Genomic DNA, 24,925 nt, shown 5'->3' on the forward strand with positions numbered 1-24,925 from the left:
AAGGAAGAGGGAAACTATCTATGGATTAATTTGGATAAGGAAGACAGTTTAGCAGTAAAATGAGTGCAGATCATAAAGGTGGGAAATTGGATACACTCAGGAGATAATAAGCACCCATCAGTCCAGAGTAGAGGATGGGCGTTCAAATACAGCGAGAGACAAACGCAGCAGATGAAATAAGCACACGTTTCCTTTCCCATCTCATGACACTCAATCAAAATAATTTGGTCAGGTCATGAGATATCCCCTGGGTGACAAACAGAATATCCATTTTAAAATTTGTATGCCCAAATGTTACTGCATTGTAGAACTGGAAAGAGCTGAAGGCTTCTCAGCCAGGTCAAACGGGCACATTGTCTCTAAAGGACCAGGGCAAGACAGCCCTTGCAAACGGAGAAGAAATCCCTCCTCACTATTGGACAGGCTACATTGTCCAAAAACAAGTAAACATGCAAAGCACTTAGGTTTCTATTGGAGAGATGTGCTTATTTAACTAAATCACCGACCAAGGAAACTAGCAGACCACAGAAAATGTAGACAGGGTAAGGAGGAGCCGCCTTCACCCTTTCTCATGAAATAGAGAGCTGTACGCCTGCAGCCTGTGAGTCAGCAGACAGGTGACCAACACCTTTCATCTGGCTGGAGTCCAAGGTCTTACTCAGAATGGAGGGCTCAGAACGAACTCAAAAATCAAGCCCTACTGCTGTGAAAAGGCTGGAGGGTTCCCAAGAGACATAGTTGTGCAGAGTCATTTGAAGAGCAAATGTAAAAGAGAGTGCAAGTGAGGTTGAACTTTGACCTCCATTGCTGTTTCCTTCTAAGAATGCCCTAACTTTGCATATAAAGTCTTCACCTAGGATATCAGTCTGATGAAGAGGCCGTAAGAGGAAGGGGGCAGATGGGTATTCCACTACATTTATTTTGGGGCTCCATCAGAAAACAGGAGCTTTGGCACCTCTGGTCTCTACTGGCTGTAATCCTAGAGTTGGTGGAAGAGAAATTTGCAAGAACGAGGCAACAAAAGTGACTTCTTAGTTGCGACCAAGGTCTATTAAACACTGTCCTTTGAGGAAAATGTTGGTGGAGGGAGATACCAATATCTCCCTTATGGCAAGTTAGACCCATAGTTTGGAAATTAACATTACAGCTTTTGAGCAGTTAATAAGTAAACACTGCATCTAACTAAAATGCCCTCTTAGTAAAATGCTCACAATTCCACAAAGGCATGATTAATCCTTGTACGTTTCTCCAGTCAAAGCAACACGTCTTTTTCTTAAATGGCCCTTTGTACTGGTTCTTCTAAATTCTAATTCAGTAGCTAACTAGAAGAGTGTCAACTCTAATTGGGTGGTGGTTTGGAGGCTTCAAATCTCCTAGAGGTTAAGTAATGTAGCATAGAGGCTGCGTTATTCAAAGGGAATGTTTTAATACACTGGGAGAAACGTGGCACCACGGCGGCTGTGTGAACTCTGGCAGCCACGCTGCCCTGAAGAAGCTCTATATTGTCTCTAATACCTTAAGTTCAGCAGTTTTAATTCCCACCTCTGTGGGGTGTTTGACAGTTCATTCATTTAGAGAGCTTCTGCAAGGCATAGGTGACTCAAGTTCAGACAGTTATTTTAAGGATATGTCGCTTCTGTTTATTTTTTAATGCTAAGGAGAACACGCTGAGTGAGTCCAAAGAAGACCTTTTGCACACAAAAGAAACTGTTCTTTCAAAGAGGAGAATGTTTTGACATTTAAAGACTCAGCACTTCTTTGGGGGATAGACTTCCTTAACATTGAGACACTGAAACTGAAACATTGGTAGCAAAGTTAAACAGAGTCCAACCACATAGTATCCTCTCTGAATGCTGTGTTTTAAAACACTCAAAGCTTCAAAGCAGGGATCTAGGTGAACAACGTAAAAGTTTCTATATTATTTGTTGCACTGCCTTGAATATGCCTTTGTCCAGGCTGGGAGGGATATTATTAACTTCAGTCTCAATTTTAATTAGAAACATTACCAAAAATTGTAGTTAACAGGGTTAACAGAGTCTGTGCTCTTCACACTAGAAGAAAATATGGAGGAAATAAATCCTTCATATTACTACCTGCAGTATTTACCCAAGTAACCATAGTGTGGTTATTGGTCCATTGTCAGGGATTATGGGTGTGTAAGGATGTATTGAAGGGGTAAATAGAAAGCAGAAGGGATATGCCAGACCATTTGTGGGCAGAGAGATAGAAACCTGGAAGAACTGAGAAGGTCCAAGGCAGGAGGAGTAACAAACAAGGTCCTAGGACAAATCATAATATATTCAATAGCTACATTTCTAAGAAAAATATGTCTTATCAGAAGTAGTTCATATCATTTTTTAGAAGCTAATTGCATTTCTATTTTTTAAAAACTGATGAACTTACTAATGTGAAATGAACATTACCAAAAATAAATTAGCAATGCCTAAAATATTTCTTATGCTCCAAACTGACATCTTATATTTCAATGGAAAATGATTCATTTTGTCACATTTAAATAGCATAATTTAACAACAACAAAAAAAAAAATCTGTGTAGAAATTATATTGAGCTTCCTAGTGTATGAAGATGAACCAGTTTCATTGAAACACAAAAATGTCAACCGCTGTTCACAGAATCAATTCTCGAAGACGAAACAATTCATCCCTCAGATACAAAAGGCTATTTTTTAAAAATAAGTAGCTCACCATACTTTTTCTTCTTCTCTCATTTCTATATCCCATTTTCTCTATATCACCATTTCCCTTGAGCTCCTAACATAAATCCACATTATATTCATCACATCCAAATAAAGCACATTCTGCCAAATCTTTTTTCTTTGTTCTGTCTTTTACTTTCTCTCCCCACTCCCTGGCCCAACTCTTCTCAGGGTTATTTTCCACTGTTCCATTGGTTGTCCCTTGGAGGCTGGGAAAGTTATCAAGGGAGGATGTGGGAGAAAGGCTTCTGATTCTCCAGGGAGCAGTAAGTTTGTATGTGCCCTGCACCATCCCCTCCAATTTCACTCTCAAGAATCACAGATCATGTGTTTCACATATGCAGCACTATTAATCATCTTTATCAAGTGTCATTTTGATTGTCGTGTCCCTTTTTAGAAGCTTGCAATTATTTTCAGTCATTTTAATCAAATTGAAATGGATAATCTTTTAGATTTTTAAAGAATAATTTCTCAAATTCACAGTACTTAGTTATTTCAGGAATATTTTAAGCAAGACTTATTAGCACTTCTTTCATTTGAAGACATTTTTATTTTTCCTGGCAAATTACATGCAATATCACTGAAGTCTTAGGCATTTAACTCAATTAAAACATAAATGTTAAATGCTTCATTTTTTTAAACCCAAGATGTTATAATGAAATGTTCACTTTCCTAGATATGGAAGACATTCACAAGAAACTAGAGATTTCCTTTGAATGAGTAATTAAGTTTTTAAAATACTCAAATAAGTGCTGCATTGAATTATAAGTTGACGTCTCTAATAGTCACTTTGTTCTGACATTTCTACAATAGAAAATTGTATTTCCAAAAGAAATTGTCTAAGGACAGCATTTTGTTACTGTCATTGTAAAGTATTAAGAAAAAAATCTGCCTAAGATTTTATTTTATCATCAATGCAATATACTCAATGATCTTCAGAAGAAAAAAACACTTTTTAATATTCAGTAGGCATTTAAAAGATGCATTTTGCATTGTAAGCTTATAATTTATTGCCAATATATTTTTTTTCTTTTGAAACCAACATTCATCAAATATGAAAAAGCATTACATTCATATGATCAATATGCTCCCTTGGTAAGAGCACAGAAAAAATGTCACCAGGTTCATAAGAATGGCCTTGGACTGAATTTCCTTATTCAGGTGATATTTCTATAATGCAAATTATGCTTGTTTCTATTTGTGACTTGTTCCATTAATCTATTGCTGAATAACATACCACTCCAAATTTAGCTTGAAACAACCAAAATCATGTTTTGCACACAAAAAATGTGAGCAGGGATCAATATTATCTCTTATCTCTGCCTCACATGCCATCAGGTGGGATGGCAAGAAGGTTATGGGTGACTTGGCTGGGGCTGGAATCATCTGAAGACTGACTCAGGCATCTGGTGGTTAATGATGGCCACTGAAGAGATGGGACTTCAGCTGTAACTATTGGCCAGGACACCTGTATGTTGTCCTTTATGTGGCTGCTTAGTTTCTTCACAGCATGGTGGCTGACTTCTGAAACTAAAATGTGAATGCACATGGTTTTTATGACCTCGCCCTGAAGGCAAATAAGCAACACTCAGCTGCATTATATTCGTTACATCAGTTACAAAGGTCTTCCCAGCTCAAAGGAAGGGGAACATGGCCCTAGCAACTGATGAGAGAACTGCTAGTCTGTTTAGAAATTGCATGTCAGATGGGACTTATTGTGGAAGCCATCTACGGAAAAATCCATGTATCATATGACCATATAGATGGGTGTAGTTCAGAAAAGGTAGCTCTCCTACAATATATGAGAGAACTTCAAAAAGCTTGTGGAAAAATAGAATTAAAAGGTAATAGGAAACTTTCTATGAACTTTTTGAAGGACCCTCATATGCTTTATAAAATACTTCTATTAAAGCCACTCTTGCAAATACTTTCTCTCTGCAACAATGAGAATTTTTATGTATTTGACTTTGGGTATACTGTGAATAACTTCTAGGCTGAACGTTACTCAAAAAGTCTCTCTTCTGATGAGAAGTACATTTATCAAACTATCATTTCACTCTGTCAAAAGTTTAGGGTTGACCGTTTAGCTGCTTTGTCATCACTCTTTGTGGAATATACAGCTAACTTCTTAGATTCATTCAAAAGGAATTTCTATGTCCCTACAATAAGTAAAAACTATCCTTGGCTGGCCTAACACCGAACCTTAAATTGGTCAGTTGGCTCCTTAGTCTCAACACCTGATAATTTTGAGCCCTGGAAGCTTTGCTGTGTTCCCAGTCTTACTCGTTAACATTGCCCCATTTAATATCCTATTTTGTGACCTTATCCTCAGCCTCATACCTCTCGCTTCAGCTCTTGACTGGGTCCTTTGCCTTTAAATCTGATGACAGATAGGACAACCTCATGGGTGATTTTCTTTAATATGATTTTCACTTTTCCTCGGGCTTCATCTCCTTCCCCTACTCCAAGCAACAGGCTTCTGCCACTGCTGGTACCCACCAGCCCATCCTCTGTAACCCTAACTTGAGTCCCAGCCTCTAAAGTCACTATTTCTGGGCTAGGAAAGCTGAGAGAATCATCCCTCCAACTGTGGAGAATACAAATGTGAATGATGCAGATGCCTACCTCCAATTAGTTTACCATCTGGTTGAAAATGTAATATATGTGAACAACTAAATACAATACAGAGCAGAATAAGTGAATGCTATAACAAATACAAACTACTTAGCAGTATTATTTGAAAGTTCAGATAAAGAAACAACTGATCAAACATACTTAAATTTTTAGGAAGTCATTTGATGTTGACAAATAATTGTGTGTGATAAGCACAGCTTGAAGTGTGCATAGTTCAGTCAGGTTAGCTGGCAAACCCAAAGGAAGAGAGAACCACTCGTTGCCGAGCACAACAGAAAAATGGTGTCCTAGGACTGGACGTGTCTTAACAATGAATGACAGCTTCCACTATCTCCAACCTAGATTTCGCTGTGTCAGTGGTGGTATGGTGCTGTGTCATGTAAATTTCTAGCCAAGGGAATAGATCCCACGTAGTCCAACACACTAAACTTGTCACCATAAACTCTGCTGGAAGAGAAGATACAAGCATTGCTGGTGCTCAGAGATATGCTACATACCCATGGGAACATTTTTATACTTAAATATTTGGTTGCATATAGTTCCAGCAGTGTGTCTATTAATATAAATGATCTCATTTAATCATGTAAATATTCAGATATAAATGAGATCATTTATACTTGAATATCTGGTTACACACAGTTCCAGTAGTGTTCAGTAGTTATGGCCTGTGTTGTTGCATCCTATACAAAAATTCCCATTTGCTTATTTTGGATATTATTTAAACTTCCTCTATGTGTTTCCTAACAAAATTCTAACATTGTCTTTGATCTTTTCTTTTTATTCAATTAGTTTGACTCACTGAAATTCCAAGATAGTTTTTGGCACAAGACAAAAAGAACAGAATAGATTAAATATTTTTCTGATTCTTTTTTAAACTTTGAAGAAGCACAAGTTAAAAGTTATTGTCAATACCACATGACTTAATGAAAGGTGCTGAATGTGTTTTTACATGCACTTCACAAGAATATTTGCTTCTAATATCCTTTGGATAGTATAGTTGCACCTCTTATCTCATTTTTTCTTTATCAAAATTGTTAGGCCAAGATTCTTTTTATGCTTTGTTTTTAATTGCTGCAGAGAGCCTTGAGCATTCCAAGAAAGTAAGATTTAAAAAAAACAATAACAAAATGAGTTTCTATTTGTAGAATAGAAGCTTCTACTTGAATGTGGATGACTAATATCTGGGAAATGAATAATCATTGCTTACAATAGTGGGTGGTAGTTTCTTCACAGTCTGTGGACTATTTTCTAATCAAAATATAATTTTATTTCTTTGTCTTATATAACCCAAAATTATTTGGAATATTGAAAATGTAGCTAAAATTTTAATAAACCAAAAACTTTTGCAGGAAAGAATTCTGAATAATGAAGTCATTGCTACATCCTTACAGACAGCTTATGCTAACAGTGTTTTGTTAATCTGACTACTGCCAATCAGCAGTTATTTACTCTGACCTCTGGCCCTTTCATGGTCAACCTCTCCTGAGAAAGTATGTGAGTGTGGACTGTGCACTCTAATCTCAGATTGGGCAATAGATGGATGACCTCTCCTACCATCCTTTTTCCCTAGTGGTCTCAGCAGACATAATAGATGCTTTCTATCAGCAGACTGGGCTCTAGCCTCAGCTAGGACAGAATTTTGGAGTCCTGGTCCCACTTTGAGTTGAGCCTCCATAGAACCATCTTGATATGAAGGCTACATTTCTAAGATGCTGAAATCAAAACTTTAAACTTATGTTCAATATTCCTTCCTAGCATTTCAGTTGCACTCTGGGACTGGAATCCCATCCTGAACTTCAGCCAGCATGGTGAAGTTTGACAGCTTACCTTCTTTTACCTCCTTTCCCCCAGGAAGCTTAATCCTGTTTCCCCTATGCCTAAGACTGTACTATAAATGTGCCAACTTCCAGGATCACATCAGTCTTCTTTCACTTTGCCCCACCAATGAGTCTTCTCATTGGCTGTACCAACCACCACAAGATTTCTTCTCCACAGATTCAGTTCTGATTCAACCAAGGAACCAATGATGCTTCTTTGATCACCATGGGGTGGCAAGGAGAAAGACTCACTCAGAAATGAGCCCCACTTTTCCTTAGTCCTCACTTCTTTGCTTTGTCTCCTAAGTGGGTCCCAGCATATTCTCCAGTCCAACCTAGTTTGGCTGATTGCCCTAATGAAGATATCACAACTGCATTCCATGGTTCATAGACACTCTGCAGGCCCCACCACCCAGCTCCATCAAAACTTTTTTGCTTTGAGCTGTTATTCCCTATTCTCACCTATTGTCTTATAGCTAGATTTTGTATCTCTGCCAAGTGTCTTCAACTCATCTCTTCTGCCAGTCTATCTCATTTTCTATTTTAATTCCAATTTGGACTTGCTCTAAGTTCCACCCACCCACTGCAGTTGGAGGACCAGTCCAGAAAAAGCCCAGCATTCTAACCAGACCATTAGGACCTGGCCAAAGCCCGGCACCCAAGAGAAAATGACTGGAAAGAGAGATTGAAAACTACCCAAATTAAAACATTTTGTTTAATTTGAAATTGCCCTACCCATTCAGAATGCTAACCCTTCCCCACTGAAAATATAACCCTTAGCCCCATCAAGTAACTCATTTAAATTCCCAGAATACCAGTCTAAAACTTATCATCATGTTAGAGAAAAAATGGAAGGACATTGGTGGTAGAAGTGACAGTTATGTCTCTGTATTTTCCTACTGGTTACAAAACACTTTTTTTTCATTACTAATACACATCCACAAGTTTGGAAGTATCCACTAGAATTGGGCTCATCTATGAACCAGAAACTCTAAAATGCAGTTTATTTCTCTTTGTCCAGAGGTGGGAGGTCCAGGGCTAGTATAGTGTGCACAGTCAGGAATTCAGACTCCTGTGTTCTTTCTCTACCGTTCTCAGCACAAGACTGCTCCAGCAGCAGCCATCACCTCTGCATTCTGGACCTAGCTTCAAGTAATGCCAGGAAATGTAGTCTTTGTTTTAAGTGCCAGCGTTTCCACCTATAAATTAAGGAAAAGATATAGATGGATGTTGGAAAACAGCTAGCTCTTTCTGCTGCATTGGTCATGTGATTTCCAGCAATGTATCCATTGCAATAGAATTAAGAAAAGAGTTTTCATTCCTGTTCCTCTATTTTCATCATAGCACTTTGTAAATAAAATTCTGTATGTATATAATGCTATCTGGAAAAATTCTAAAGAATTTTGAAGCACTTGAATCTTTTCTAAAATTTCTGATACCTAATCTCATTTTATGATAGCAAAAGGTATTTTATCAATTTTTGCCTCATTGTGTAGAGTGAATGAAATAATATAGTAACAAAATATTTGATTCATTCTGTATGAGGGGGTCTTCAAAAAGTTCATGGAAATATTTGAATTATCTTTTAATTGTATTTTTTAGGAACTTTTTGAAGTACCCGTGTATGATAAAGGGTACATCATGAATCATCAGTTAACCATACTTTCCACAGATCCTTCTTTCATAAATAAACAAATACAATTTCTGAATAACAGGGAAAGAATGCTTGAAAGCTTTCTTCAATAATAACTTTTATTTCTATATCATTTCATAAGTTTAAAATTTCATCATTGGCACTTTATTCCTTAAAAAGTAATGCCTCTGAGGTAAATATGGCAGAAATTGTTGATGAAACTTAGACTAAGAGAAGTAAATTATTCACATATATCACATGGCTAATTTGGGAAAACTATGGGACTAGAACCTTTTAATTCAGTGGTATTAATTTCCTTGTTCTCTGCAGTCTCTATGGAAAACGGTATGGAGGTTCCTCAAACAATTGCAGATAGATCTACCATACGACCCAGCTATCCCACTGTTGGGAATATACCCAGAGGAATGGAAATCATCAAGTTGAAGGTATACCTGTTCCCCAATGTTCATCGCAGCACTCTTTACAATAGCCAAGAGTTGGAACCAGCCCAAATGTCCATCATCAGATGAGTGGATACAGAAAATGTGGTACATCTACACAATGGAATACTACTCAGCTATAAAAATGAATGAAATACTGCCATTTGCAACAACATGGATGGACCTTGAGAGAATTATATTAAGTGAAACAAGTCAGGCACAGAAAGATAAATACCACATGTTCTCACTTATTGGTGGGAGCTAAAAATTAATATATAATTCACACACACACACACACACACACACACAAAAAAAAAAAAAAAAAAAAAAAACCGGGTGGGGGAAGAAGATATAACAACCACAATTACTTGAAGTTGATACGACAAGCAAACAGAAAGGACATTGTTGGGGGGGTAGGGAGGCAAATTTATTCTGATTTGCTAAGCTGGACTTCAAAGATTCAGTGTGAATTACTAACCAACCTCTAACATGTCTATTTTTATAAGAGGAAAACTAACAGTTCTGCCACAAAAACCTGTAATATCAACTACTGGCAACCACATTCAGTGCTGACCTTCTTATGCTGTTGGCCCTGTTAAAGGAGAAAAATCAAAGCAGATGTGCTTTGATAATTCATTCCTTTACAATGAAATAGATTTTGCAACAGAATTTCAATTACAATGCTAAGGAAGAAGCATTATAGTGATTTTCCAGTCTTTAGTTTAAATTTTTCCGTGGTAGTTTTAGATATAGAGATTAATTCTATAGAGAGGATGACAGAACGCTAAGTTCAAAGTTTTGAACCACCTCTGGGCCAGTTGGCAGCGCTTTGTGAACTGCATTTGTAGTTCTTACCAGTTCTGGATTATAAAGGGAACCATCAACTCATTCATTGAATTAGTATTTGAGGGTCTAAACATATGAGAAAGAATAGATGGCTGAGCAAGAATCTATCACTCCTTGTAAATCCTAAATCAGTGGCATTTGATTTCATGAAACATTAATTACATACCTATTATGAATCAGGTCCTATGCTGTTAAGCAGATTGGCAAACCATCAATTGCAATGCAATTAGATAAGCCTTATGACAGACATATGCAAAATGATGCTCCCGGAATGTGCTGGAAGAAGCAGACAATTGCTTTGTGATGACATGAGTTGTTATTTCTCTGAGTGAATGTGTGTGTGTGTATGTTTAGTCTTGTATTGTGTTCTTATTACATTCTAGGCACTGTATTAAGTACTCTTCAGGAACTCTAACTTAGTATTTACATCTAGGAAGTGAGGAAGTATTTTCCCCATTTCAGCCTTGCATGTGGGGGCTGCGGCATGGGGAACAGTGGTACTGTAAAGCTGGCCAGCTAAGAAAGGCCAGGCAATAAATGGCCCTATAATGAGTAACCAGAAGGCACTGAACTGCTGAAGAAATTTTATGAAGAATCTCTTTGCAGCTTTTTAAAAAATACTCACTTTGAGCCTCACCCTAAACTAATTCACTCAGAATTTCTCTGTGTGGGCCCAGGTATTGGTATCTCTAAAAAGGTGATTCTGACACCTAGCCAGGGTGAGAACTGCAAACTCTTAGGGGATGCATAAGGCTGTAGAAGCTGCTGACTATGGCATGGTAAATTTCAGTTCTTGCCAGGATAAGGTCCGCTTTAAGTCTTTGGGGTTTTGAATGCAACCCATAACTCTGTATACTAAACAAATTAATTGCTTACTTGTCTCAGCCTACCTGTCAGGACATCTACAAAGGTGTAGACCAAACTGATGCAGAAACTGTTAAGAGATGCTGTTGAATCCCAGGCACTGATGTTGGCTCACTTTATTGATTTTAAAGAATAGGGTTTTTAAACTTAGTGCTCAAACAATTATGCAGTTGCTCATATATTTGACCTGCAATTAGCATATGTTTCCTCCAAAGGAGCCATGATGACAGACTTATTTATAAAATGGTATATTTCTCAAGGAAGCAATTAAGAAAGAGAAAGTAGGACCTTTCCCTTCATAAATCGAAGTAGACACTTTATTAAAACAGCTAAATGTAATATCACTGATAATCCTAAAAGGCAAGTTATTATAGAAAACAAATCTAGGTATTACCTAATGCCTCTCTTATTGTTCTGAGCTGTTCCAGTCAACACTTACTAAAACTCTGTTTTTATTACAGGACTTGAATGTTATGTTTTTGTTGTTTTTCAACTCATCCTGAATCTTTCAAGCTGGAGCTAAACTCCCTAGAGAACACCTGTGACTGTGAAGCTTTCAGGACAACATGGTTTGACCACCTAGAGCTTATCTGCATCTGACAAATGAGTTTCTTCTCTAGGGCTGCTTTCTGGAAATGAGAGCAGTCTGTGGAAGGCTCTTCCATCCCGTCAGGTGGATAAGCCCTAAGAATTTGTGTATGCCTTCTCCGTAACAAAAGAAAACAGATGTTGTAGTAGATGAGGCATAACACTGTTTGCCTGCGTAAAATCACAAGGTGGTCTTTTCCTAATGATAAGGAAGCAATTTTCCAATGCCAGTCTCACAAAGAGTTGAACTTTCCCACTTTATTTTTTTTAATTTTTTTTTATTTTTTATTTTTGATTTATAAAGAAAAAGGACATTTATTGCTTACAGTTTGTGAGGCTGGGAAGTCCAAAGTCCATCTGGTGGTGGCAGCAGTGACCCAGGGGTCTCACATTGCAAGATGGTGGAAGCAGAAAGAGCAGAGAGAGAGAGAGAGAGACTCTCCTCTTCTTTTAAAGCCCTCAGAACCACACCCCTGACCACCATTTTTAATCCATTCACTACCACACGGTCCTACAACCCAATCACTTCTTCAAGGCCTCACCTTACAATTACCATAATAGGACTTCTCACCCTCTTAACAGTCACGGTGAGGGCTAAGTTCCTAATACATAAAACTTGGGGGGACACAATTCAAGCTTCAGGGAGTTTTGGGGGGACATAATTCAATCCACTACATTCTGCCCCTGGCCTCCCAAAACTCATGTTCTTTTCACGTGCAAATACATTCATTTCATCCCCAAAGTCTTAACTTGTTTCAACTCAAGAGTCCAAAGCTCAAAGTGCCATCTGTGAAATCACTACAAGTTATCTACTTCCCAGATACAATGGTGGGACAAACATAAGGTACATATTCCCATTCCAAATGGGAGAAATAGGCCAAAAGAAAGGGGTAACAGGTCCCAAGTAAGTCCGAAACCCAGCAGGGCAGGTATTAAATCTCAAAGCTGGCAAATCTTGTAACTTGACTCCATGTTCAACATCCTCTGCATGCTGGTGTGGTGGCTGGGTCCCCAAGTCCTCTGGCAGCTCTGCTCCTATGTCTTTCCTGGTTGCAGGCCACACTTCAGCTCTCCCAGGCTGGGGTTCCACTCTGGTAGCTCCATAAGTCTGGGGCCTCCATGGCAGTTCCGCTCTCACAGCTCCACTAGGCATGACACTGATGGGGTTTCTCTGCTGCAACTCTGACTCCACATTTCCACTCGGCATTGCTCTAGTGAAGGTTGTCTGCGGTGACTCCACCCCTGTGACAGATCTCTTCCTGGGCCCCCAGACTTTTCCATACATCCTCCGAAATCAGGGTAGAGGCTCTCAAGCCTCCACAGCTCTGGCATTCTGTGAGCCTGCAGACCTAACACCACATGGATGCCGCCAAGGCTTCCAGCTTGTATTTTCCAAAGCAGCACATCCAGCCACACATGGGGCCAATTGAGCCACAGCTGGAGTAGCCAAAGCAGCTGGGGTGCTGGTGCTCGAAGCAGGTTCCTGAGGTGGTCCTGAGCAATGAGCCTGTGGAGGGTGCCTCAGACCTGTCCTGCAAGACCGTTTTGTCTCCCTAGGCCTGTGGGCCTGAAATGGAAGCGTTGGCCCCAGAGGCTTCTGCAATGCCTTCAGGGCCTTTTTCTCTTTCTCTCGATAATCCCTTTCCTTTGTACTAATCTTCTTAGCTAATGTTCTCTGGGCTGCACCAGTGCATACTCTCTTCATCTCTACCACATGGCCAGGCTGCAAATTTTCTTAATTTTTACACTCTGCTTCCCTTTTCAATTCTGGCTTTATGTCATGCCTTTGCCACCATAACTCAGAGCAGGCTGTTAGAAATAGCCATGCAGCTTCCTTAATGTTTTGCTGCTTAGAAATTTCCTCTGCCAAGTGCTCTGGTTCACAACTCCTAAGTTCCAACTTCCACAAAGTCCTAGGGTATGGACACAATGCAGCCAAGTTCCTTGCCAGTTTACAGCAAGGGTGATCTTTGCCCCAGAGTCTGATAAACTCCTTCTGATTTCTCTCTGAGACCTCCTTAGAAGGGTCTTTACTGTCCATATTTCCATCAGCATTCTGCTCGCCACCATGTAACCAGTCTCTAAGACATTCCAAACTTTCCCTTGTCTTTTTGACTTCTTCTGAGTTCTCCAAACCTCCAACCTTTGTCTAACACCCAGTTCCAAAGCTTTTTCCACATTTTCAAGTATCTGTTATAAGCAACACCCCACTTCTCTGGTACCAACTTTCTGTATTAGTCCATTTTGTGTTGTTTATAACAGAAATACATGGAATTGGGTAATTATAAAGAAAAACGACATTTTTTGCTTACAGTTTCTGAGGCTGGGAAGTCCAAAGTCCATCTGGTGGTGGCAGCAGTGACCCAGGGGTCTCACATTGCAAGATGCTGGAAGCAGAGAGAGCAGAAACTTTCCCACTTTAAAAGGCCACTGCAGCTAAGTGGTCTTTTTAGAAATCCGCTCTAAGACAGGCTCAGGTCAATCTTTTCTAGATTTAGTTTAGAGTCATAAAAATAACATATTATACCCTAAGCTGAGAAAAAAAAAGACCATGTATTCCAGAACATACAATTATAAAACAACATGGAAAAAGAATTTTGAAAGGATTTTTTAATAAAAATTTCGAGTAGGTTTATTATTTTGTTTTCTTCTATGTGTATCAACCGAATCATGATATAAAGCCTAGGAACTCGAAATGTTCTAATGAAATGATTGCATTCCTGAACAGGATCCAATATGAAGAAAAGGACATCTAACATTCATATTGGACATATATTAACACATCATTATTTTACCCAGATTAAATTGCTAGAAAAGTTTTAGTACCCTCCCATCATGATATTTTGATTAGAGGCTGATGTAAAGTGTATCAAAGATACTGAGAATACACAGAAGAAATGCAAGGCATCTTTTTCCACTCACCGCCCCCCCCACATCAAATAACCATTAAGTTGTAAGTTCCCATATAATTCATGAGGCTTTGCATAATGAATTGAATGACACAAGTCTTCCAGTTTTTAGTGGTGATGTTATTTAAACATGAATAACTGACACTACACCAGAGTTTTTCCAATTTTTATTCTCAGAATGCAAAAGTGCACCACTCAGGATTATTAAAGATCTAATAAAGCCTGTCCTTAAGCTGTTATTTGAGTACTATTAAGTCACTATAATTTGTTTCCAAAAGAATATATATATATATATATATATATATGAAAGAGATTTTCATAAACATTAAGAAAATACAGCACTTTCAATAAGAAAATATTTGTCTGTTTCTTTTTCCTGAGGATATTGAGCAAGGCAAACATCTCTGCCTCTCCAAGAGCTTAGAGTCATGTGTAAGGAAAAGATGTATACACATAACAGAAATTGCAGACAGCAGGAAATATATTCCACACTGCAGACAGGATTGCAATAAACAGAGTAAGTGGTATGTGTCTATTTTTAAGTAAAGGAAGGAAAATGTACATTGATATTTAAGCATATAAGTTTAATTTTTACAAATGAATTTGGATAGGGTAAGCAATAGTTATCTGTGCCAAAAGTACTCAAGGAATAGAAATAAAGAACAAAAAATAATGCCATGCTATTCTAAATGTGTCATTTTAAACATGTAACCATATAATAGCATCCATTAGAGGAGATAAAGCATTGGATTTTTTTTAGTAATACATTTAGTATTTGATGTTTTCCAAACTAAAAGTACTAAAAACTGAGGTTCTTATGTTTATTCACCATCTAATGCCACCAACTCTTCACCAAAAGCAAGAATCAGAAAAGCATTTGTAAATGAAATTGTTGTCCTGATTTTTTTTGAATACGTTGTTGTTAGTGTATAAGAAGGCTACTGCTTTTTGTGTGTTGATTTTGTATCCTGCAACTTTACTGTATTTGTTTGTTAGTTGCAACAATTTTTTGGTGGAGTTTTTAGGGTTTTCTATAAATAAGATCATGTCAACAGCAAACAGTGACAATTTTACTACTTCCTTTCCTATTTGCATGCCTTTTATTTCTTTCTCTTGCCTAATTATCTGGCAAGAACTTCCAGTACCAAACTGAATGGAAGTGGTAAGAATGGGCCTTCTTGTCTTGTTCCGGATCTAAGAGGAAAAGATTTCAACTTTTCACCATTGAGTGTAATGTTAGGTATGGGCTCATCATACAGGACCTTTATTGTGTTGAGGAACATTTCTTCTATGCCTAATTTGTTGAGAGTTTTTATCACAAAAGAACGCTGAATTTTGTCAGATGCTTTTTTTCTTCATCTAATGAGTGTATGGTTTTGTTGCAGAACAGCTTTGGTTAAAGCTGAGTTTGGTTGCTCCTCACACAAAAGAAAAAAATCAAACACTCAGATAACAAAAATGGCTGGGAAGGTGCCTTTTATTATAGTCAACGTCAACTGGGAGACTGTAGGACAAGCCTTGAACCGCCTCTCTACTGACAAGTTTGGGGCTTTTACAGAGAAGGAAGAAATGTGGGTACATGTGGGAAAGTAGCAAAGGTGAGGACTCCAGGTGTACTGAATCAGAGGTCAAGGCTTGTGATGGACAGGGTCTTTGATGTCATGGAATCTGTGACTGGTGGTCCGGTGAGTTTCTGGTTCTGGTCCAGAAGAAAACTCAAAAACGCCAACCTAAGCAGTGTATCAATGGAACATAAAAGCATCTGACTCTGACACTTAAATGTCGTGCTTTGAATAAGGGTATAAGTTAACAACTAGAAAGTTTTGTTTACAAAGCCCAATTAAGCAAGCATGAAAAGCGGAAAGGAAACTTAGGCTCTGTGAAAGGCAGGGAAAACTCAGCCCTGGTTTCTAAGTGGAATGCTTTGTTCTTAGAGTTGATTAGGAAAGCAGGAGAAATGGAAACGAGACTCAGCTTTTGCTCTTAACCCTTAAGTTTATGGAGGCTGTGTATAGGAACAAGGAAAAACTTTTTGAAGAAACTCTGATGACAGCCCAGTTTCCGTTTCGGTCCTTCATTCTGCTTATGCAGTGTATCACATTTATAGATTTGCATATATTGAACCATTTTTGCTTCTCTGGAGTAAATCCAACTTGATCACAGTGAATGATCTTTATAATGTGCTGTTGAAGTTAGTATTCTATTGAGGATTTTTGCCTCTGTGTTCATCAAGAACATTGGCCTATATTTTTCTTTTCCTATAACATCCTTTTCTGGCTTTGGTATCAAGGCAATGCTGGCCTCATAAAAGGAGTTTAAAAGTATTTCCTCCTCTATGATTTTTTGGAAGAGTTTGAGAAGGATTGCTGTTAGTTCTTCTTTAAATGTTTGGTAGAATTCTGCTGTGAAGCCATCTGGTCCTGAGATTTTATTTGATGGGAGAATTTTTATTAGCAATTCAACCTCCTTACTTGTTATTGTTCTGCTTAAATTTTCTATTTCTTCTTGATTCAGAGTTGGTAGATTATGTATGTCTAGGAATTTATCCATTTCTTCTAGATTACCCAGTTTGTTGGACTATAATTGTTCATAGTAATGTCTTATGATCCTTTGTGGTTGTTGTTGCTATTTTTAAAGATGACCGGTAAGGGGATCTTAACCCCTGACTTGGTGTTGTCAGCACCATGCTCTCCCAAGTAAGCTAACCGGCCACCCCTATATAGGGATCTGAACCCTGTGGCCCTGGTGTTATCAGCACCACACTCTCCCAAGTGAGCCACGGGCCTGAGCCTGATCCTTTGTATTTTTGTGGTATTAGATGTAATGTCTTCTCTTTCATTTCTAATCTTATTTATTTGAGTCTTCTCTCTTTTCCTCTTAGTCCAGCTAAGGGTTTGTTGATTTTATCTTTTCAAAAAAACAACTTTTGATTTTGTTAATTTTTTCTATCATTCTTCTAGTCTCTATTTCATTTATTCTTGCTCTGATCTTTGTTATTTCCTTCCTTCTGCTAACTTTCCACGCTGATTGTTATTTTTCTATTTCCTTGAGGTGCAATGTTAGGTGCTTATTTGAGATCTTTCTTCTTATTTGATGTTTGTATTTATTGCTATAAATTTTCCCCTTGAACAGCTTTTGCTGCTTCTCATAGATTGTGCTATGTTGTATTCCCATTTTGGGCAGACTCCTTGTTTTTGTGGCAATGAATTCCCCTCAAAATTTTAGTAGAATTACAATATATTTGCTACATGTCGATTTCTTATGCCTATGACCCACACCAAAAAATCTCATCTAGAAATATATATTTTGTTTTGGTTTTTGGATTTCCGTTTTGTTTTGTTTTTATCAATTTAAGTACAATAATTTTTAGATTTTGAGAAAAACACAGTGGTACCTTTATCTTTGTGGAGAAAATACAAATAAATATGATGCTAATAAAAGGCAACTGACAACTCAGTAGCCATTTGAACAGTCATGCAGTTTAGAAGTACATCCTTATATAATCTGACATACAAATTTGTCATCTTCTCCACATGCCCACCATTGTTTGGGAAATAAAAGCCAACAACAGCGTCTGTATCAGTCAGGAGTACAGCCTCTGATTCTGCTGTAATTTAATTAAACTAAGTTAATACCTCATACCAAATGGCTCCATGAAAACTTTGTCCTGCTGGTCAGAGGGGGATCCCGAGGAGGGAAAGGACTTGCCAACATCAAAGCAACTCTGACCACGGCAGGAGAGAACTTTAAACAATGCTACCACCGCATCTGATACACAGGGATGACAGGTACCAGGCTGAAGTCATACTCCCCAGTTAAGGGAGTGTGAACTCTGCCACCACCAATGAGAGGATCTGGAGGCCTACTTACTTTTATTATCAAAACAACATCAATAACCACACTTTGAATCAAAACTACTAGAAAGAGTTTAACATTTGCTGTTCATAAGTGGACTGAAGATTTAAAGTAAGGCTCTGTCACCAGAGAAGTGGAATCTCCTCCTCTAAAACTGACTTGAAAAAGAGATCTGTGACCAGCCCACTGGAATCTGGTTTTGCTACATTCTATTCACAATCCCAAAGAAATTCTGTTTCAATCGGTGACTAGACGTTTGGCCAATTATTCTAGCCAACCCTTTGCCAGAAAGATTTGTCCTGCTACAAAGAAAACAAGATATGTAGCATTGACTTAAAAGTCCTGTATGTGAGGAACTCTTTCATTTTCCTGGGGATTGGCAGTGCTAGGACTTGGTAAGTTGTTAGAAAATTTCAAAGGGCTTTCCAGCATAAGTGCTTCAGTGAGGACAGGACCCTAGGGGCTGTCCAGAAGTGGATATGGCCATCTCTTGTCCCTGTGGCAATAAGACCACCATGTGGGAAAAATGCGCAGCAAAGACCATTGATCATAGAAACAAATGTAATTGGAGTTTTCAGTTCCAGGGCCCAGATCCTGAGGAATCAGTCATCTACCACTATGGCAAGGTACAAGCCTTCTCAGGAGAGAAGCACACATATCTGAATGACCTAATGTGGACATCGCTTTCATCCATGGCAGAGTCAACCTGCATATGGTGAAGTGACCTCAGCCTTTTGCCAGTGTCAGGGTCCCAAATAAGCACATTGGTATTGTAAGAAGCCGTGACAAGCAGGGCTGAGTTGGGGGAGAATTTGCAAGAGACAACACTGCTCTGGTGGCCCTCTAGCTTCCAGATTAATGTGTAGAACTGCGTGCTCCATAGAAAGACCAACTCTCCAGCTGCAGGGCACAACATGCTGCAGTCTGGGAAAATGACACAGCAATAAACCCACTGCAGGTGGCCCAATAACACCTGAATCTTTTTACCATGTGTATTCAGGTCCCAAATGCGAAGTCTTATCCCATGATGCAGAGATCAAGATCAAACTGCCACTGGGTGAGAAGCTCAGACCTCTCATGCCATCTTGGTGGCCAGAAAGATTCAAAAGCAAAAGTCCTGTCTGCACCTCCCAAATCTTGATCTGGCCATTGTTGAGTCCCATAGCAAGGATCAGGCAAGAGACATCTGGTACCTGGGGATGGTGGCGTGCCCAGAGCTTCCCACTAGGTGGAGAAGGCACGGGCTGAAGGCCAAACCCGATGATCTGACCACAGTCCAGTGTCTTCTCCTTTGGGCTGCCTCACCCTTTTTTATCATTTTTGCTACTTCAGCTTTTGGCTTCAAACCCTTTAGGGACAAACTGCTCCTCCAGCAGCCAGGGGATTAGCTTGACAACGCAGTGTCCTTGACACTAAATGAACGAGGAACCATCTGGGGAGAAGGCAATAGTCCAGGTTTCACAGCTCGACCTTCAGTCAAGTTGGTGGGATGCCTGGGCTTGAGTTCAGCCAGCAGCAGCAGTTCCTCTGCAGCCTCCACAGAGGACACACGGCCCCCATGGCATGCAGTGGGTATACCTCAGCCTCCCAGGCTGTGGGCCCCTGGAAATATATTTTAAGCCTATAACTCTAGTCTTGCATTATACAGCCATTATTTCCTTCTCTCTCTCTTAAAGGCAGGCACCCTAAAGCCACTGGAAATAATAGGCTTGAATGTGAAGGCAGTATCCAAATCAGATCTTTGCTGCTATACTGAATCCTATTTTCTGGTGCAGAACTCCTAATGGAAGGTGTTTTAAAAGGGCTTGGAAACACAGCCTCCCTTGGCAGAGTTGTGTTTCCTTTCATCTCTGCTTGCAGGCTAGCTAGCTGTAGCCTGAGTTTATCTCTTTCTTGTAGCACTTTGCAACAAGAAGCAACCAGTATACACCAGCATTCTGAGTTTATCTTACCATTTCTTCCAATACTATAGCCTCAGCCAAAGGAACCCAAAGATTGCCGTCCATGGAATTATTGGTAAAATTTAATTAAATGCTTTGCCACAAATAAGAATCACCAGTCTATTCATGGAAGCAGATATATAAAGAGTATGGTCATTATTGAAAGTATAAGGACTAAATCTTAGACCAAAATTCACTGTAGTCACTGCCTGTGAGAATAAGTATTACACGATGTATTTAATAGAATCATTGAAATATGGACATATTGTTAACAATTTGTAATTTTAAAAAATAAACAGAAACAGCATTTTTTTAAAAAGAGTACGGGTTATACCATCTGAGGTTAATAGATCATCTTAATAATTAGTACCAGGGCAAAATTTTTTTTTTTGCAAAGGTCAGAAGTGCTTTTTAAGTATTTAAAGATGAAGAGTTTAAGATATTTTAAAAAGAAAAGAATGAAATAAATTCAACAAATAAAGTATTAAAATGAAGACTACTAACCATAAATAAAGTAAAAAGGTAAGCCACAAGTTGGGAAAAAATATCCGTGACACAAATAAACCACAGATGAATTGTGTCAGAATACATATTTTAAAAATCTATAAATTAATAAAAAAGAAAAAGCCCAATGGGGAGGGGGCAGGAATAAATGCAGAATATGAAACAACAATTTCCTGAACCGGAGTCTAAAATGTCCCTCATATATATGATCAATATCACTCATAACTAGGGAAATGTACATTAACAAACAATGAGATACTATTTATTATGATTAATTTGATGGAATTTTTTTATATCTGACAATATGGTTGAGTCTTTCTTTATTCCACTCTTTCATTCCATGTGGAGATAGGACATGGTACAACAGCCACTGCTAGTGAGACTGCAAATTGGTACCACTGTTTAGAGACAATTTTGGCAATACTCAGTAAAACTGAAGATGTGCATACAGAGCAACCAGAAAAATGGTCCCCCAAACAACTAGAAACACTGGGTAAGATACAGCAATCATGCTTTGAAAGGCATAGATGCATTCACAAGAAAATAAGGCAAATCCACTGGGACCAAAACAGAAAAGGGAACTGACAACTAGACTTGTGCTGTGTGAGCTGTTGGTGTGGCTGTCTGGGCAGTTCTGCCAATCACTGTGATGCGGACACTTAGATCTTCACGACTACAAGGGGAAAAAATAAGAGGTCTTTGGCTTGAGAAAAGTGGGAAGTTGGAACTGGGACCCCCTCATTCCCTCACCCCACCAGCCACCACAAACACACATAAACACACACACACACACACACACTCATACAGATGTACACAGACACACATGGTGCTTGGGTTCTAGAAGCCTACACCTTCAGTGAATGAGTAGAGTAAAAATAGATCAATCCTTCAGCATTGGGAAATACATTATAGTTTGTTTTGTATGGCCTCTGGGTACAGAATGATCTCCTCTGAGAGTTTGTATCACCATATCTGTACAAATAAGTTTGAAATTTGAATGTATACTACCACATGGCCTGGAAGTCCCTGATTTAAGAAATTAACACTAAAGTGGTCTAGGATGGATGAATGGCAGAAATAAAAGCAAACCCTCCTGGAAGCCACAACCTGGATCTTCATGACCACGAGGACCTGTCACCACCCATTTTGCAAAAGGGCTGTTTACAGAGTTAAGGATACAAAGGAACCCTAAGTAATAAAAAGTAACCCAGGACTAATAACAACACAGCTGTTATTACTTTTAGAAAGAAGGGATGAGGGGAGAGAGTGAAAACTGGAATCTAGGAGAGAATTAGGTTGAGAAGGTCATCATGAGTGGAGGACTTGCTTTGACTAGATGAACACCTGAGGACATGTGTACCTAACAGAGCCATGTACAAGAATGCTCCCTGCATTGCTGTTTATAAATGCAAAAAAAAAAAAGAATGCACTTTAAATGTCCATCAGCAGAACAGTAAATTAATAAATTGTAATGTACTATAATTAGTAAATTAATAAATTCCAGCCATTCACTGGAATACTGTATAGCACTTACAGTAAGTAAAAAAGTACTACATTTGCCAATATGTACACATTTCAAAAATATAACTAGTTAAAAATATATATAACTAGTAAAAAAAAAGCAGCTTGTAAAAGAGTCCTACAATATGATAACTTTTACATAAGTTTTTAATTTGTAAAACAATATTTGTGTTTTTTATATTTACATACATATAAAAGTACAAAAACATGTACAGGAATAATAACCACAACTTTGAAATAGTGAACAACTTTTATAAAGGATTCAGAAAAAGAGGAATGAATTTGAGTAGGACCACATATAAATATTGAGGTCTGTTTATAGTAATTTGTTTCTCTAAAAATCTAATATCAATATGACAGGTGGTTAAGATTTCACAAAGCTGGGTGGTAGATACATGGATATTCTTCATATTGCCTTACTATTTTGTATTCTTGAAACATTTTATGATTAAAAAAACCAAGTCTCCTAATTGTTAATTTAGATTATCAGCCTTCAAAAGTGATGACTTCCTAAACTAAAGTAAAAATAAGATCATATGAAATTATCATAAATCCAACTCTGATTAAATGTTTCTGTATATTTTATTAAGGTCAAGTACTCTAATAAGTACGTGAATCCAATTTTAGGCAATATTATACATGTTCCCCTTTAAAGAATTCTAACAATTTATAACATTAGAACATGGAGGGAAATATAGAAGTGTCCACACTGCGCTGTGGAAAAAATAAGGCTCTAAAGAAAAACAATATAATTTTAGGCAAATCTTTGTATTGGCTAGATTTGCTTTTATCAGAATTAGAACAGCTTCTATCCAGTTAAGTATATAAGGCTTTTAAATTTTTTCTTACTGATTTATATACCTGACCTCATTTCATATTTTATATACCTGTCCTCATTCCAAATTTATATATCTGACTTCATTCCAAATTTTTTGAGTAAACTAACTGAATATAAATACTTATAGATGTGCATATATTTCATATATAAATGCATATTAATATAAACGGATATATAAATATATACAGAGGATGATGGTGTTTGTCTTGAGAGGAGTGACTGACTAAGCTGAGATTAGAAAAAGTTCCATTTTGAAGTGATAAAAGGAAGTATATTAACATGTGACAGGGACAAAACACTAAAATAACTAATCACATGCCTGTGTTTGCCCTTCCTGCCTTCCAAGCAGAAAGGATCATTTGCTGCTTGAGCAGATCCCCTGCCTGAGCCTTTGCTATGCTGCCAGCTGGGCTGCAGAATTGCTGATTTATGTGGTTACGAGGCATTCTGTGAATTCACTAAATAGAGGAAGACAGAGAAATTCCCATGTGACATTCCAGGCTGGGAGTCAGTCTGCACGGTCATCCAATTTGTTATGGTTTTAGAATCCTTTCTGAAGAAAAGAGGAAGACAGTGACAGAGAAGACTGGGTGGTTCAGAGCCCTTGCTCCATCCGTCTGGCAAAGAATGGGTGCCCTGGAGGCTGAGTTGCTGCCCAAGATATCTGGAAACATAAGGAAAGGTGGCTTCCAGGCACAACTATACCAGAGTCAGAAATACAGGTCTAACATAAATTTTAATCTTGGATCCCTGGAAGTAGATTTATTTTATTTTTTTCTTATTTACTATCTTTCTCTCATCCCTAGAAGGTAAGCTCCCTGAGAACTGGGACATTTTCTGACACCTTGTTGGCACTCAATAAATATTTGTTGACTGAATAAATGTATTTGAATAGTTGACCCATGCCACCAAAACACTGCAAAGATGACAGACCCTTATCACTGAAAACTACCTGAGTCTAAGTGAAACATTAAAGATCAGGAAATAAATTAGGAATTATGTGTGGAGCTACAGACCCGAAGCTTCCTGTTTTTGTATCAACTGTCTAGCCACCTGGAAATAATATACTCCATGGTGGAGAGTTGTTAGAATTTATGTGTAGGAGGGATGGAAATGTACATATAACTACCTAAACATGCAAAGAAAACATATCTTTCCTGTTTTCCAGAATTGCTTTCAGCTTTTTACAAGCTCCCATTAAATAATGGAGAAGTTGTCAGGGTGGGTGGGGGTTGGGGAAATGCCAATATATGATAGTTCAGGCTCTTACAGATTTTAATTTCTTTGGGGTAATTCAATCTTCTAAGTAAATACTTTGCCTCTCAGAAATTCTCCTTTTCTCCACAACATGGCATCTGGCTCTGGGTAGGAACTTGACTTCATGGTGACATGGGAGGGGTTCTTGGAATGTTGAAAGCAGGTCTAACCCATCCTCTGGTCACCATTGATCTCTGCTGCAGGGTTACTGGTCAGAGACCTTTTTCTGAGATGTGGCTAGTCTGTCTAAACAGACTGAGGTTTACGGACCCAGCCATCTACTTCCATTCACAAAATTACTATATCCTTATGTCCCACCCATGACTTTACAAGCCCCAGAAACTATTTCAGCACCTGCACATTCTACCCCTTCTTCCTTCATCGACCAGGATACAAAGATGCAAGATCTCTAGCCCACCACATAGAAGCCATGGGAGATAGGAGCCCTTAGTTAGGCTCAACTAGCTACTCACCTCTCTCCACCAGTGCTGTACTAGTTCTCCTTCACCATGTTGGACATGCTCCAAGTCTACTCTGGAGAGATGCTTATTAATCACACCCAT

General features: G+C 38.4%; 1 pseudogene; it reads right to left on the reverse strand.

The window, feature by feature from the left end:
- Positions 1 to 4,040: 4,040 nt before the first annotated feature.
- Positions 4,041 to 24,925, reverse strand: LOC134369600 (WD repeat and SOCS box-containing protein 2-like; annotated as a pseudogene).

Source organism: Cynocephalus volans, chromosome 1 (assembly GCF_027409185.1).
Source record: "Cynocephalus volans isolate mCynVol1 chromosome 1, mCynVol1.pri, whole genome shotgun sequence".
Lineage (NCBI taxonomy): Eukaryota > Metazoa > Chordata > Mammalia > Dermoptera > Cynocephalidae > Cynocephalus > Cynocephalus volans.